This window comes from Lycorma delicatula, chromosome 5 (assembly GCF_047948215.1).
Source record: "Lycorma delicatula isolate Av1 chromosome 5, ASM4794821v1, whole genome shotgun sequence".
Lineage (NCBI taxonomy): Eukaryota > Metazoa > Arthropoda > Insecta > Hemiptera > Fulgoridae > Lycorma > Lycorma delicatula.
In genome coordinates, this window is record NC_134459.1 from 108,537,034 (window position 1) to 108,554,553 (window position 17,520).

A 17,520-nucleotide genomic window follows, 5' to 3' on the forward strand; every position below is an offset into this window, starting at 1 on the left:
TTATATATATATAGATAGGCGTACAAGGAAGTCATACGGTGCCCATGTCAGATTTTTTTATTTATGCGATTGTTTTTCTTCGTAAAATAATATACTATAACCAAAAAGTAGGCACCAGAATGTACCGATCACTAGCGCGAAAATTCCTATTCGTTAGTATCTTTTTCTACAGTTAAATTTCTAATCTAACTTTCGTTATATCAATATTCATCATTCAAGATAATTATTTTTTACAAAAGAGGTAATCAATTTTGGAAACCTAATAATCTCATCCCAAACCAATTTGGTTTCAGGAAAAGTATAGGGACAAGGGAAGCAATTTTAGGCCTCAGATTAATAGTAGAAGGAAGATTAAAGAAAAACAAACCAACATACTTGGCGTTTATAGACCTAGAAAAGGCTTTCGATAACGTAGACTGGAATAAAATGTTCAGCATTTTAAAAAAATTAGGGTTCAAATACAGAGATAGAAGAACAATTGCTAACATGTACAGGAACCAAACAGCAACAATAACAATTGAAGAACATAAGAAAGAAGCCCTAATAAGAAAGGGAGTCCGACAAGGATGTTCCCTATCTCCGTTACTTTTTAATCTTTACATGGAACTAGCAGTTAATGATGTTAAAGAACAATTTAGATTCGGAATAACAGTACAAGGTGAAAAGATAAAGATGCTACGATTTGCTGATGATATAGTAATTCTAGCTGAGAGTAAAAAGGATTTAGAAGAAACAATGAACGGCATAGATGAAGTCCTACGCAAGAACTATCGCATGAAAATAAACAAGAACAAAACAAAAGTAATGAAATGTAGTAGAAATAACAAAGATGGACCGCTGAATGTGAAAATAGGAGGAGAAAAGATTATGGAGGTAGAAGAATTTTGTTATTTGGGAAGTAAAATTACTAAAGATGGACGAAGCAGGAGCGATATAAAATTCCGAATAGCACAAGCTAAACGAGCCTTCAGTAAGAAATATAATTTGTTTACATCAAAAATTAATTTAAATGTCAGGAAAAGATTTTTGAAAGTGTATGTTTGGAGTGTCGCTTTATATGGAAGTGAAACTTGGACAATCGGAGTATCTGAGAAGAAAAGATTAGAAGCTTTTGAAATGCGGTGCTATAGGAGAATGTTAAAAATCAGATGGGTGGATAAAGTGACAAATGAAGAGGTATTGCGGCAAATAGATGAAGAAAGAAGCATTTGGAAAAATATAGTTAAAAGAAGAGACAGACTTATAGGCCACATACTAAGGCATCCTGGAATAGTCGCTTTAATATTGGAAGGACAGGTAGAAGGGAAAAATTGTGTAGGCAGGCCACGTTTGGAGTATGTAAAACAAATTGTTGGGGATGTAGGATGTAGAGGGTATACTGAAATGAAACGACTAGCACTAGATAGGGAATCTTGGAGAGCTGCATCAAACCAGTCAAATGACTGAAGACAAAAAAAAAAAATAATCTCATTCCGACTGCGACCCGCCCGGAGGGCCGGCTAGTAATATAATAAAAATGTATATCATTAATTAAAATATTATAGTTCAATTTTTAAGAAAACGATAAATTAATTAAGTAAATATTATTAATAAAATACTTGTAAACATAACGGCATACGTCAGTTTTATTGCGATAAATCTCAGTAGAGACTGAAATATTTTTATTCTTTCATTTAATTTATAGATACATATTTATTAACTTAGCAAAACCAGTTCTTTTGTTATTGTATTTGCTCATATTCCACACTGTACTAATTATATCAATGACAAAAGTATAAAAATAGTTTTCCACCAAGAGTATAGAATTCAATAATGTTTCTAACTTATCCCTATTGTTATTTCATAATAGCGCTTTCGAGGGTTTTCTTCAAATCGGTTAATAAAACTTTTTTCTTTTTAAAAAATCACACATTAAACTTAAAACATTAAAATTGTAAAGATATAAAAATATGTAATCATAAAAATGTAAAATATTAAATTTTTTTGTTGTGTGGCTGGCCACACATACAGTACGGTACTTAAACTTGGTGGTAAACTGTTTTTATACTTTTGTCTTTGATTATATATATACAATTTGAGACATTTGATACCTAGAGATAACATAAAACTTAATTATCTTATCAATTATAAAACTTCTTATACAAAAAATTATAGTTAACTGACATACCGTTATGTTTCTCTCAGCCTCCAAATATAATAGTAGTATAAATTACTTAATTTTATTGCCATGTGGTGGTAGTGGCCTTCGATAACAACCAGATTGATTCGTGTTTTAAAATGTCATCGATCAGCACTTTTATGAACTAACAGAACATCAAGGTATAGACTTGGCACCGGTGGATAGAAATGCTGAAGAACGCAAATAAGACCACTACAACGCCGAACCAGCTGGATAATGATGATACCTTCTTAAAACTAAAGTTCAAATCACGGTTTGCTGTTTTTATTATTATCCTAAGCTATCTATTTTCGTGAAACACCGTGAAAATAATTGTCAATATAAAAAAAACATAGTGAATTTATTCTGTACCGATTAAAATAATGAAAATTGAAATTTTCTCATATTTATAATAATCGTACATAAAGAAACAAAAGCGGTAAAAAATACAAATTTTTTATTATATACTTTTTAATAAATTCCAATATTCTGTTTTCTGATTTCATTCACCGATTTTGAGCTTACGCCGATTCAAACAAAACACACAATAAAAACATAATAATGTTGCTGAAGCACATAGATGATGACTGAAGTTCGCTTAGACTCTAAGCGAACTTTCTTATTATTATTCTTCTTATAATCCTCTAAGCCTTAGAGGATAATAAGAAACAGGATATACCCCCTTAATATACCCCCTTAATATAATATATATTAAAAGATTACAAGAAACTAATTAACCTTTATTATTAAAAATAATTTTAATATTATTTTCAAGCAACCGATTAAATAAACTAATTTGCATAATTAGGAGGCGGCTCTACGAGGCTAGGAACAGGACTTTATGAGGAATTCTTGCTTTGAGGAAGTAACGGCCACGAGATGCTTGACGACGCCGTGATCAACGGGATTTTTATTTATTTATTTATATATTTTTTTTATTACTTTGTTTTACAGGAGAAGTAGGATAAGGTGCACTCATGTATGTGTGACGGAATGTTATAATTAAAAATAAAAAGGGTCGAAGCGTGGCGACATGTAGGGCCAGGGAGGTAGTCTTTTTGCCTAGAGTGTTCGGGTCCGCCCACATTCAAGAGTGGTGGGGTCGGAACTCCCCGATGATGACATAAAGAACCCTTAAGGTATGAGTGGATCGCGAAGTGAAAGATGTGCGAAACGTACATCTGGAACTGTTGGATTAGGGACAGGATGGGTAGCTCCTTAGCGGAAGGACAAAGCGGCTATCCGGAAGAGGAATGTCGGTGTATCCTAGTGAAGTTGAGGAGACCCAGGTGGAAAGCCCCAGAAGGGGGCTAGCTAGGGTGGGCAGACTGCCGCCACGACACTCCGAGGTGACTGTGTTTTGCTTAATGGCGAGGATCGGATGCATGGGGATGTTTAAAAAATAAAAAAAATAAATTTGCGTAAATTAAATTTTAAAAAAAAGGGTTTTAAATAATGTAAAATAATCTCTTAACTTTAATAATTTTACTGTAAAATTTTAGTTCAATTAATAAAATTAAATTAATGTGGCTAAAATGAGCTTTTATTTTATATTATTAAGATTAAAATAAATTAAAAAATTAAATGTAAATTTATTTCTAAAAAGAAAAATTAAATGAACAGTCTAAATATTAAAAAATTAAATATCACAAGCATAACCGGACGTCAAACTGAGAATATTTTATTCGACACTACTCTCCTTTCGCGATGATTATTTTCATACTGTTTACTATAATAAAATTAATATTATTAACGCATACTTTATTAATCTGTTTTATTTTATACATATATTAAAATAATTCAAGCTAAATATGTAATACTGTGCAAAATTAATAGAAATATATAAATTATTTAGTGTACAAAAAGAACGGATACAGACGAACTTCAGATACAACTCGCCCTCGCTGTTAACAATATATACGAGTAACAGTTAAACAAAAAAAAAAAAAAATCCCTTTCGGCACGCCGGAAGGCGGAGGTAGATTTCATCGGTGCTAAGTAGGGGACAAAAAAGATTTCCACCGTAAAGTTAAGAAAAACTTCAAATTTACTCAATACGACAATGGTAGCATGTAGAAAAATATTACACATGTTTAGCATACGACAAGCCCCATCTTCTTACAATTCCAATCATATTTTGGTCATCCCTTACCGGAAGCGTTGATCATATCAAAAATTGTTTCAGAAAAAAGTTTTAGGTAATATTTAGAGGACTAACGATTACTTTAAACAGATTCGATACTGTGCCTATTAAGGGAGGTATGATTTTGTTTGTTTTCGAAACCCTATTTTTTCTACCCCCTGGGGCATGATTGATGATATCAAAAACCTTTACTTACATAAATTTTAGCCTCTTATGCAAAGAATAGTAGGAACTTTAAAATAATAAGAAATTACTTAATAGGAAAGTTCTAGCGATATTTTTTTCGAAAAAAGCCCCCATATCCACCGTGGTCTGATTTTTTCCAATAATGAACTCGACAGAGATTTTTGGTTGTTATATGTTATATATCAATTTGAAAGTTATTGGCGCAAAATTAGGACAGTTATAGGATCCACAAGAAAATTAAATACATATATATATATATATATATATATATAGATATAGATATAAATATATATATAAACTTTTGAACTGACGGTGGTTTTGGGGTCTGGAGGAGAAACGTGAAGATATGTCGAAATTTTCCAGAAATCGAATCATGGTACCCATTACAATAGATAGCTTTCTTATGAAATCTACCTAACAGTATGTATGTGTGTGTGTATTGCGCGCGCCCTCCATGTTCTTTAATTACGCAACAAACTCAAAACTTAAAATATTTTTTGTATTACACGAATCCATTCTTTTGATTTCATTGACCCAAAAATTGTACGGGAAGAGTACTTTTTTTAGAGAAAATTTACTGCATTAGAAATTGTAAGGTCAATTGATACATACGCTCAACACGTAATATATTACAATGGCAACAGAACACAATTTTCTCGTTATTTTTTTATTACTACCGTTATGGTTGACAAAAAAGTACATTTCATTTTACTTATCAGATTAAATGTATCACGTGCCTGACTTATATCCGAAAGGTTCTGGATTCGAATCCCGTTAATTTTTTACGTACCAAAATCTTTATCTACTTCAATGTCATATTTAAAAATAAGCAAACAATAATTATAAGTTTGGGCATGAGATGTAGGCGTTAAACGAAAAAATAAATACAAAATTATATAATATAAAAAAAGAAATGCGTTAAACAGCGTAATCCAGTCAGTTTTTCCTTTTTCACTGGACGGAAATACATTCGAATAAGAAACTGAGAGGTCGATTGTATAAAATCAGTGATTATTTTACTAACTGTATTTTTACAACGTAAAAATAAAAATAAACAAAAAAGTTATTAAGTATGATTTTTTTTTTAGTTTTTAACACTATACATAAAACGACAAATATGATATAAGTTCATTAATAGTAAGTACAACCGTATTGTCAAATGGAGAATATAACATCGATTTAAAATATTTTACGATTTTTTTTTTTTTTTTTTTTTTTTTTTTTTTTTTTTTTATAAATAATAGTAAAATTATAATATATTGATTCGTTAATAAATTTAAAAAAATGTAAAAAAAATTTTACCGTAAAAATATTTTTTTTTTTTCACTTCCTTACCGGTTAGCTTGGATGTTCTACGTATTGTTGAATAAGTCAAACGAAACGCAGCAAATTATATGATGCCAAATTTGGCGGGAACGGGGCCAAGGGTGAAGGAAAAGTCAAGTTAAATGGCAACATAGGACCTGTCAGTCACTAAATGTTTAAACTGTGTTTTATGATGAATACAAGCTTCCTATTAAGAATAGATTCTCTGTATATCAACCGAAGCGAACCGGTGTCTTAAATAATTTTGAAATAATTTTCAGTTTCAGTAAATCTTATTATCTCTTAATAAATAATACATTAATTAAATTATTTATTTATTTGTATACTCACACGCGCGCACAATTTTAATTATATATATTGAAATATATTACTATATTTTCCGACGCTTTTATAAATTATCGGTAAATATTTTTTAAACGTTACGAATAAAATTTTAAATATTTTAACGCTCTCTCCGAAAGAAAAAATTAATCTTCATGTAATTTATGAGTAATTTCTGTTTAAATTTTTACTTATGTGTAGTTAATGAGATGAACTGTGACTGATAGGATCCCGAATGATGCCGGGATTCGAACCCAGGATTATCGGTATATCCAGTCTGTTAAATTACCAACCGATCGATCTAAGGAAGTTCATTAAATTTTTCTTAAAAATCATTTTCCTCTAAAAGAATCATCAACTATACGTTTTCAACAATTTTATGATTTTTTTTTTTTAATTCACCTTAAAAAAAAGATAAATTAAACATGGAAAATGTTAAATATAAAAGCTCATAATGAATTATTGTCATATATATCTCATTGTACTGTTTTCGAATAATTTGTGCTTTAAATATTATGTATGTGTAATCAGATGTTACATGATAATATCAAGCTCTTACCGGGAGTCGAACTCGGAACCTTACGTAAATTATAAAGTATTGGTTGCTCTTCTGCAAACTAACTACCGATGCTTTATCCTCTCTTACAATTAATTTTTATTAAATATATATGTTAAAAAAATACTATATATGTTAAAAACTACAGCCAGTAAATTAATAAAAATATTTTTACAAATTTATTAAAATGTTGCTTTTATTTGCTGCTTTCTTTCCTAGCAAAATTTTTTTTTTTTTTGTTGTTATTCCTGAGAATAAATTCATTTATGAATATTTAACGACAAGAACTAAGATCGGTGAACAAATGGTAAGTTATTTGGGAGATGAACCCAGGAGCTCCAGTATATTTTTGATAACGATACCGCTGCGAATTTTTACCTTGCTTAGTAAGCTTCATTCTCGTTACCCAAATTAAAACTTGTTAATATATCAAAAATGAAATATCTTAAATTCCATGTGTAAAAACTCTTTCTTTTTATTCAGAAATAAACTTTGCTTAAATCAGTACAGTAAATTTGATATACAATATATTTTACTTCCCTTGTTAATTAATGGTCAAATAACCAAATATTTAATTTGTTTCGTTTTATTTGTTTATTTTATCGATAATGTTTCGCTCTATTTAGATACATTATTAATTTATTTTGTAAAAATAAATGAGTGTAAATTGGATTCTAACATTTTTAATCTAATAAATATTTTAAAAATGGAATGTTCGAGTAAATACAATGACAGGTAGTTTATTGTTTAAATAACGAACGTAATAAAGACGGTTTTCGGGTGTAATATGGCACTCAATAATCTCAAAGGGAATAAAATCTTTTGTGTGAAATTTTATTTACGGTACCTTGAAGTACAATTACATTATAGTGAAGTACGTTTCTCTTCAGTAATCTAATCTTTCTACGAAAGAATTTTTGTTAAAAAGATTGTTTAATTTACTCGTATTTTATTTGAATAACACAAACAAAGAATAAAACAACTGCAAATTATTATTTCAAAAATTGTAAGAAAGTAAATAAAACTCACCTTAATCACTAATAACGAATATCTAAATAAAAAGATGTAAATTGGAAGACATTACAACTGGATTAGGTTACGTTAAGCAACAGCGTTCTCTCGAAACGTTAATTGTAGTGCTTATTGAGTATCTATGTATATTTTACCGCCAATAACTATAACACAAGACTGGTAGCTGTATTTCATATGTTATTCTCTGTTTACACTTGCTTCTGCTTTACCCCCACTACGACAACGATCGTCACCGGTAGACATCTTTAACACCACTACATCTAAACAATAAAATTATTATGAAAAATAATTCCATCTAAAATTTTGGTTCGCAAACTATTTCATTCACCGTCAGTTTTCTTTTACAATAGATCATCCATTATATGCTGTCTAATATTAAATTATTTTTGTTATTTTTACTTCTTATACGAAGTAAAGGAAGTATTGTGATCGCGAAAAATGTTAGTCTTCAGATTTCAACGGAAATATCCATTTTGATCATCCCTGAATCCATTTTGACCAGTTCGGCGTGACGTCTGTACGAGTATGTATGTAGGTATGTCGCATAACTCAAAAACGATTAGCCGTAGGATGTTGAAATTTTGGATTTAGCACTGTTGTAACCTACAGTTGTGCACATCCCTTTTTGATTGCAAATTAAAACTAAAATTTTAATTAATGAAATATTTTGATCTTAAAATGAAGGCTTCATCTCCTTTTGTTTTTTTCATCTTTTCTTTTCTTTTCTTTAATTTAAATATATTGATTTAATAATTATTAACCCTTGATAGTAAACAAAAATTTTTACAATACATAATAATTCAACGATAATAAAAAAAATTATTAGCGAAATAAAATTTTATGTACTTTTAAAAATGTGTAAATGTAATAATAGGCATTACATATGTGTATATGTAAAATAGATGTTGGTGAAACATCTTATTTAATATTAACTAAAATTATAATTTAAAATCGTATTATTTTTGGATTTTCTAGTTTAATTTCTGTTTAATTTTACTTAATTATTGTGGAATTTCTGTTTAATTTTATCTATAGTAAAGTTAACTACTGAGTGATTGGAAAATAGCCATTTATAAGAACAACATATACACCGAGGCATACATACCCGATCTTTAATAAATTGCAAAAAATTTCTATATTTTACTTCATTACTCCTCTGATATTGTCGGGCAATATTCTTCCTAAGTCGGAGTTGATCATCATTTCGTTTAATTGTTTTTTGTTGCCATTCATTTAATCGTCCTTTCATTTGATATAATTCTTCTACTCTTAATTTGTGTACACGTTCTCTAATTTTCAAATTTTTTCTCTATATTCATCATCCTCTTAATTTATTATTTCCTTGGTCTTAACGTTTTCTTCCCCTTCATATTCATCTTCTTGTAGTTTTTGAGATACATTTCTTCATGTTATTTTTCTTTTTCCTGTATGATTTTCATTTTTGATTATTCACCAAATAATCCAATAATAAAAAATGAATATTTTACACTGTTAGGTAGAAATTAACATTTGTAACCATACAGGAGTTCACTAAACGGAATAGTTTAATTATTTTAAACTTTTGTTTAAACGACACTCCAGAAATCTAAAACTTTTGTTAATCAGCAACTCATAAAGATACGAATAATAGTTATCTAGTAATACGAGAAATAAAAGGACTTTTACTCTATCATAATATTTCATGTAAAATTGTTGAATTAATTATTGTATAAATATTTGATGTTAATAAAAACTAATATTTCAGCAGAGGTCCACTTTATTAATGAAATGGAGGATCGTATCTCACTTTCAAATGAAATTAATTAAATGAAGTGCAGCAAAAAATGTGTATATGTAATTTAATAGGCGTACAAGGAAGTCATGTAGTGTCCATCAGATTTTTAAAATTTATTATTAAGCTTGCGGAACTTATACTTACATAAAATATTAAAGAGAATAAATTTTCACTTTAACTATAAATGGAATTTTTAATATAACAGCCAACCACACACAAAGGGATTATAATGAAATTTTCACTTATTTTTTAATTACATCTTTCTTTTTCCTGTTTAGCCTCCGGGAATTACAGTTCAGGTATTATTTCAGAGGATGAATGAGGATGATAAGTTTGAGTGTAAATGAAACGTAGTCTTGTACGTCACAAGTCGACCATTTCTCAGATGTATGGTTAATTGGAACCCAACCACCAAAGAACACCGGTATCTATGATCTAGTATTCAAATCCGTATAAAAGTAACTGCTTTTACTAGGACCTGAACGCTGGAACTCTCGACTTCCAAATTAGCTGATTTGGGAAGACGCTTTCACCACTGCTAGAACAACTCGTTTTAATTACATCTAATAATCAGCTTATATACGTAATCAAGCTCTATATATAGTAGATTTAAATACATACCCTCACGCCGCGCGCACATACAATATTATTACTATATTTGTTTAAATATCAAATCAGGAATTAAAAAAAAAAATAGTATTAATTTTTTTTAGATGAAACATGACTTCCACGCTATTAGAGAGGTAGCTGCGTACCTGTTAGACTAGAAGTTCCGAATTCGATACCCGGTTACGATCTGGAAAATTGAGCTCAAAGTGAAAAGTAACAGAACCACATCTTTTATGATATAAATTATAGATACCATGATCGGTAAGTAAGGAGGTAACAATTAATATTATTTCTAAAATTAAAAGTAATCATATCCAACCGACCACCATATTTAACAGTTCAGCCTGTCTACAGTATCCAAATCAAATGGGTGTTGTGCGCATACATAGATCCACACATCTATTTATTAATACACTTTATTATACCTGTAAAGCCTTATTTAATTTTATTTAGATCTTTTAAAATATATTTCGTTGTTCTTAAATAATACTTGGGTGTCACTGGATAAAAAATTTAATTCAAAAATTATATTGAAAGTTCATTAAGTGACAAGGAATTAAATTTTTTCGGATCTCGGATTTTTATAATCTATTTTGTCACCTCCTTAATATAACTAACGAATGATATACTGAGGGTTTTGAGTTCAATTCTTGGCTTGGACACTAACTCATATGTTTAAACTTATCTGGATATTGCCAGTTAAAAAAAGGCAGTTAAAACCTTTAGACCTTCAGTTTAAGGTATTTTTCTGCTTGGAGACAGTTCGCAACGTAATATGCCTATCCTGATATCATCTTTAAAAATCATTATGGATAATGATCACCACACAATTACTTGCGTAATGCTTCTGTCTCAGATCGCTTATATTAATATAAATATTAGATACGGAATCGATTTATTCTTTACATTGTTCAGTTTTACTAAGAATCATCTGTAAATAGGTTCGTAATTAAAATTTTGAAAAGAATCGATTGATATTCTGAAGGTCTCAGGTTTAATTCCCAACTTAGACATCAGCTCACATACCTATAGTTTAACCAGATTAAAAAAACTGCAGATCCTAGGTTAGATTTTCGGTTTAAGACACCTAAAATGTAACCAGATTAAAAAAATTAAGGTACTGGGTTTCATTTTTTGAATTAACGGTTTTTTTAATATGCCATTCATAATTTGATCATAAAAGTAATACTTAAGCGCGCAATAGATTCAAAAATAAATAAAAATAATCAGACGATGAAAGCGAATGTAAAGCGTAAAGTGTCACCTTTTATTTGATATTTTTGACTTTATTTAATTGTTTTATAAAATAATATTCTCATTTCTACTATCATGTAAATGATGTATTAAGTGGTAGACTGTCTAATCTTGAACCCTCATAGATGGTTGGAGGGAGAAAGGGTTACGAAACAATCACGAATAGCAAAGAGATGCTTCGTTTACTGTCTCCTCCGGAACTACCGGAGGAACTTCAGAGGATGAATGAGGATATATGTATGAATATAAATGAAGTGTAGTCTTGTGCAGTCTCAGGTCGACCATTTCTGAGATGTGTGGTTAATTGAAACACAACCACCAAAGAACACCGGTATTCACGATCTAGCATTCAAATCCGTATAAAAGTAACTGCTTGTACTAGGATTTGAACTTTAGAACTCCCGAAATCGAAATCAGCTGATTTTGCGAAGACGTGTTCATCACTAGACAACCCGGTGGGTTCAGCGAAGAGATGCTACCCAGATTGTGCTGCGCGGAACTGTTATGTAACAGTTTTTATCACGCATTACTGAAACAAACATTAATAATCTATTCATCTTAAATAATTAATTTATTAATTAACATGTTAAAAAATTTTTCTCCTCTTTAATTATGAAATGCATTTTTAGGGTGTAAAAATATTGAGTCTTGCTGGGATTCGAAGCCAGAACCCTTTGGTAACATGCCTTACTTTCAAACGGTTTATTCTGTAAAAACACGAATCAACACTATAATTTATTAATCTATCGTAGTGCACGTGTTTTAAAATCTGAAAATTGTAATAGTTAAACTGAAATATTTGGACATACACAGATTTAGTAACTACAATGACAGGGTTTATTTATTGTGTACAACTATTAGATGGAATTCGAGTATAATATTGCACTTAATAATTACAAAGAGGGGTGTTAATAAAATCTTGTGTGCGTTTGTGTTTAGCTTGAAATTTTATTTAAAGTAACCTCAAGTATATATTGAAGTACGTTTCTCATCAGTGATTCTAATATTCTGTGAAAGAATTTCTTTTAAACAATTTTTTTAATTTAGTGGTATTTTAACGAAAATGATTAAATATTTTAATCAAAATAAGAAGTACTTTGAAAATAATATTTGCGTAATAGTCGATTATCCGGGTCTTCATACATAATCATTCTTCATATATAATCTAACTGTAATTAAAAATCCTTTTGTTTTTGTTTTGTGAAAAAATTGTTAATTACATTTAAAAAATCCTTTTTAAATATATTACGAAAATGTTAAAAGTATACTATCGAAAATTAAAACTAAATTATTCAGATCAATAAGGAAGTAATAGTAAAAAAACCTATTGTAAAATAAAAAAACATGGCTTCGACAAACTTGAAGTCGACAAAACGACAAAATTGAAGAAAAAAACATTTAATTACTGCGGCAATTTTGTACGTAGTGGTGATTGTGAGAGGGAGTGTTTACAGAGAATGGAAACAAGATAGCGTAATTGCTGCGACGGCATCCGACTCTCTCATATTACATCTAGTTAGACAAAACAAAAAAAAAATACTTCGCCACAGTTAGTCAAAACAACTGTGTCAAAATCTGTGTTACAGCAAGTTGATGAAAAATTATATTTGTTTATACCATTACAAGTGATGTAAAAATAAACAAACTTAGTTTGCATATTATGTAATATTTTCTTTCTGATAACTTATTAAGCTAAGTGTTTGTTTTAACGTTGTCATTTACAATAAGAAATATGTAATTCTTTGCAACCTACAGTGGCGTATTTTAAAACTGTACCAAAGTTGGTTTACATAGTTATTTGTGTTTAGCTTATTCTAAATATTTTACGAGTATTAGTATGTTATATGAATACAAACAAGAATTTACAAAAGACTTGTACATATAAACTAGGTAAGTACTCTGAATAATATCTTATATTAAAAAAAATAGTATACAATCAAATAATGTGATTAATTTCAAGAAGGTTAACTTATTAGCAGGAATGAAAATTTGATGAACTAAACGTATTATATCATTTGCGCACTTTGTACAGCTTTAAAAAATGATTACTTTTAGCTTAGCCAAGTATGTTTTTATTTTTGCTATTTCAACCCTCTGTTTCAACCAGAAAGGCCCTCGTTGTAAAAATAATGTAAGTACTGTGAATGCCCGGATAGATTACAGATTACAAGGTAATCATGAGACCACTTGTGCAGCTAATTACACTGGCACAAGTGGTAGATTGGAAGTCACAGGTACACTGGCTATTTTTAATCTATGCTTTCTGACTATAATGTGTGTTACCTTCATGAGTCTAATCTTTCTGGTACTAATCTTTCACTAGCCATAACAAGTAAACAAAGCATTTTAGGACGTATGTTTATTATGAACTTTTTCAATTATTTTCACGAGTATAATAGGTTATGAAAGTCATGGTAGAACTGTGTGATATACTCTGTATATTACCCATTTATTTGTTTTTTATATTATCATAAGTTAATACTGTTACTACTAATTTATATGTTTGTTGTTTACAGCTTTTCTGTAGAACTGACAGTTATTTAAATCCTGATTAAATTTATTTCTCACTCCAATCCCTTTAGGTCCTCTGAGCATTATATTTTTTTTCTGAAATTTGACTTTCTTTTTTATCATGCTTTAGTGACAAACAATGCTCAAATTTCATGGGCTAAGGTTCAGTTATATTTTTAAGTTACAGTATTTTTCCACAGAAAAGCTCAGGTTTATGAACTCAAAAATAGAATTAACATAATTAAATTCATTTGTAAAATATTAATACTGGAATATCCTACTCCTCAGTATTTCTCTATCATACATTTTTACATCAGAAGTCTGCTGATTAACATCATTGTTACAGCAAATTTTTCATTTTTTTATTCTTAAATATACTGCTCATACAAGCTCAGTTGTATATTATACAAATCAAACATTTAAATTCTAACTTTTTTATTTTATTTGGAAAGGCTTTAACTGTGCATAAGCTGAGTGTTTTGTTTTTTTGAATGATATAAAAATATAAATTTTTATTATTAAAAAAAAAATAAAAAAATAATGAATTTAAACATAAGAGAGATAGTGAAAATTAATCAAAAGCTACACTTTACTAGTAGAGCAGTGTACAATTTTTTATTTGAAAAAACAAATACTTTTACATTTAAAAAACTTTTTATTTATTTGCATTATGAACTCAGAGACCATTAATTAACGTTTGAAAAATAAGAATAACATTATGTGAAATTTACTAAAATGCTAATATAAATAATATTATACTATTTATAAACCTTTTTAAAAAATTAACAAAATTATAATATTAAAAAAACAATTGGCTGAAAATGAAATTTCCAAAATCTTTGTAATGCATTAAAAGGCTTAATAATAAAAAGCAAAATTTAAACATTGATTATAAATTTTTATCCTGGTGATTAATAGTGTTGTAAAAATACCATTTACTACCATTTGTCAATTACTTTCCATGAATGTATTCGATGATTCAATGGATAAAATTATAGTCATTCTGTTGAATCACTACTATACATGTGTAATTAAAAATAAATTTACAGTAACATATTTATGATATAAATTGATTTCACTTAATAGAGAGAAGAATACTGGAATAACTGGAAAAATGAAGGATGTCACGTGAAAAGGCAACAAACAGCACCACTAGATATTGAAGATGACATCACTAATAGTACTATTAATACTGGTGGTGTAATGTTAGGTGGTAAAAAATGTGGCATCAATCTGCGATTCAGTAAAAGACCCTGTAAAAAGTTAGCACAAATAATGAAGGACGCTGCTGTTCAGAAATAATATATATTGGGAAAGTGAGTATGTTAAGTATATAACATTTGTAGTAGCACAATAAAAATATAGTGCATAAAATCGGTACTTAATTATCATGGTAGGTAATATTTGTCTACTAACTCCCATTTGGTGAATTTTTTGCTTTTAAAAAATTATCAAAGAAATTGTAGTAAAATTTGTAGGATAACTATCTTGATATAAGATATTCAGTTCTATATGATTATATTTGTGTATACAAACTAAATGTGCTGATTTAACATACAAAAACCGCTATAAGTGTAATTTATATAATGCATTCTGAGATAATCAGATGATATTAAGGACCTAAATATAGGAGAAATTATTTGAGAATAAGGAGAAGGGTAGTGTAATATATATTTACTAGCATCCTTGTTCCAATGTCACCTGCACTGTATGACTACTTGCGTTTCCCATCGCAATCAGGGGATCTTTAGTCAGTCAGTCAGGACTTGCTTTACATGCCCTCCCCATCTAGCCAGGGTCTCTGCCCCCTGGACCTTCTGTGTTCGTTAAATTCATGCTTATGAGAATAATGATGATAAATAAAAATTAAAGCCAGTTCAATTTATAAAGACTATCAGTGTATTGTACTTCAGACAAACAATTTGGTCAGTACAGGACTCATTAATTGGTTTTTAGAATTTCTGTCATACCTTCACTCACTATATACTGTACATAATCAGAATTACAAAAATAAATTACAATCATAGTCTTACCAAATCTCATAAAGGTTGACTCAATAGCGGTAGCATAAAAGGGCAAAAATGTTTTTTTTTTTATTCCTTAAAATATTAAAATCCAAAAACCTGAAAATGTTTTTTTTATTCCTTAAAATATTAAAATTCAAAAACCTGAAAATGTTTTTAGACATTTATTTGAAGAGTAGTTGCAAACTCAAATCAAGTGAATATCTCGTTTAATACAGTCAGAAATGGAGGAGAAAATTGCAATCATTGTTTAGAATTGTTTACTTTCCTTCACCCCTTTCAGAGAAATTAAAAAAAAATGGTAAATTTCATACTTCGTTTTAACCCTTAAACTCAGAATTTCAAAAAATTCTTTCTTAGTATGTCTGTGTTTTATTATATATTTGTTATAAGTCATTTATTTTATTATTGTGTTTTGATAATTGATTTAGAGTAATATCTATCCATTAATATGGCAGACCATCTAACAAACAATAAATATTCTGTTTGTAATAAACACAAATTTAGAAATATTAGAAATTAGATGACATAAAATGAAATATTAGAAAAATATTACACGTATAAATACAAACAAAATTTCAATTTTATAAACCATCAGAAAGTTTGAGGGAGATGGTATTATAACAACTGCAACAAATAGAATTCGTGTAAATTAATACACAATTTTCAGTATTTGAGTATTTTTATTTTTAAATTTTTATTATGCAGTAATGGAATTATTTCAATCATGGCTGAGGATACGGGATCCAGCAAAAGTATTTTCATGAAAAATTAAGGTAAGCTATCTCAATATTCTACACTAGTGGTTCGTTTAATAGAATTTAAATATGTATGTCGATATACACACCCTTTTTCTGTAGGATCTACTGATGATTTTTTAACAATCAAAATGACCGTTTAGATTTATTTTTAAATAAAATTTTTTGTAATGGTTTCTGCAGTATAATCTTGTTTTCCAAAACTTTATGACAATTTTTATGAAATTTGATGTGACTATTAGCAAATGTAAGCAGATTTTGATTATTTGTTGTATCAGCATTTTAATCATATTTTATGTTATTCCTTTTTGTGTTGAATTTTTTTTTTGCAATTGGAAATGCTTTTTTTTATGTTTTCATAGCCCTGAATTGACAAAATTATGGAATCATTTGCCAGACAGTTTAGAAGCTTGCAGAGGTAAAGCAAGAGATTTCCTACCATCTCTAGAGACATATTTTGAAGAGGCTATTGAACAGTCTGACCCAGCTGCTATGGCTGATGCTGAATACAAGTGGGAGTAATTTTTTCTATTTGAAATTTTCTTGATTTATTTTTAATTCTTTTTATTTACTTTGATACTTGTAAGAAGAGTTTCAGCGTTTTTGCATTCTGTTATTAGCATTACATATTTGTTTATTTCCAAACAGTAACATGATCCAATATCTTGTTTATCATAAATTATTTATTTTCATTCATTACTAAGTATTTTGTTATTCCTTGTAGATTATGTTTATTGATATTTTATATGACATTTATTTTTACTGCACAAGATGTTAAAAAAGTCTGGAAATGGCTTCAAATTATCAAATTGAATATGACTTATTGATAGAAACAAATTTAGATGTTTGTGGTTAACAAAATAAAATT

The 17,520-nt window shown here is 28.8% G+C and overlaps 2 long non-coding RNA genes across 3 annotated transcripts in view; one reads left to right on the forward strand and one right to left on the reverse strand.

Moving 5' to 3' along the window:
• LOC142324512 (uncharacterized) overlaps positions 1-7,857 on the reverse strand; it is a 53,455-nt gene extending 45,598 nt beyond the window's left edge. For both annotated transcript variants that reach the window (XR_012756311.1, XR_012756312.1), the window contains exon 1: positions 7,720-7,857. This is a non-coding gene — a long non-coding RNA (uncharacterized LOC142324512). The remainder of the gene's footprint in view (positions 1-7,719) is intronic.
• Positions 7,858-12,973: 5,116 nt separating this feature from the next.
• On the forward strand, positions 12,974-17,251 carry LOC142324511 (uncharacterized). Its single transcript, XR_012756310.1, has 3 exons — positions 12,974-13,249; positions 14,957-15,186; positions 17,015-17,251. It is a non-coding gene; the product is annotated as an uncharacterized LOC142324511 (long non-coding RNA).
• The last annotated feature ends 269 nt before the right edge of the window (positions 17,252-17,520 follow it).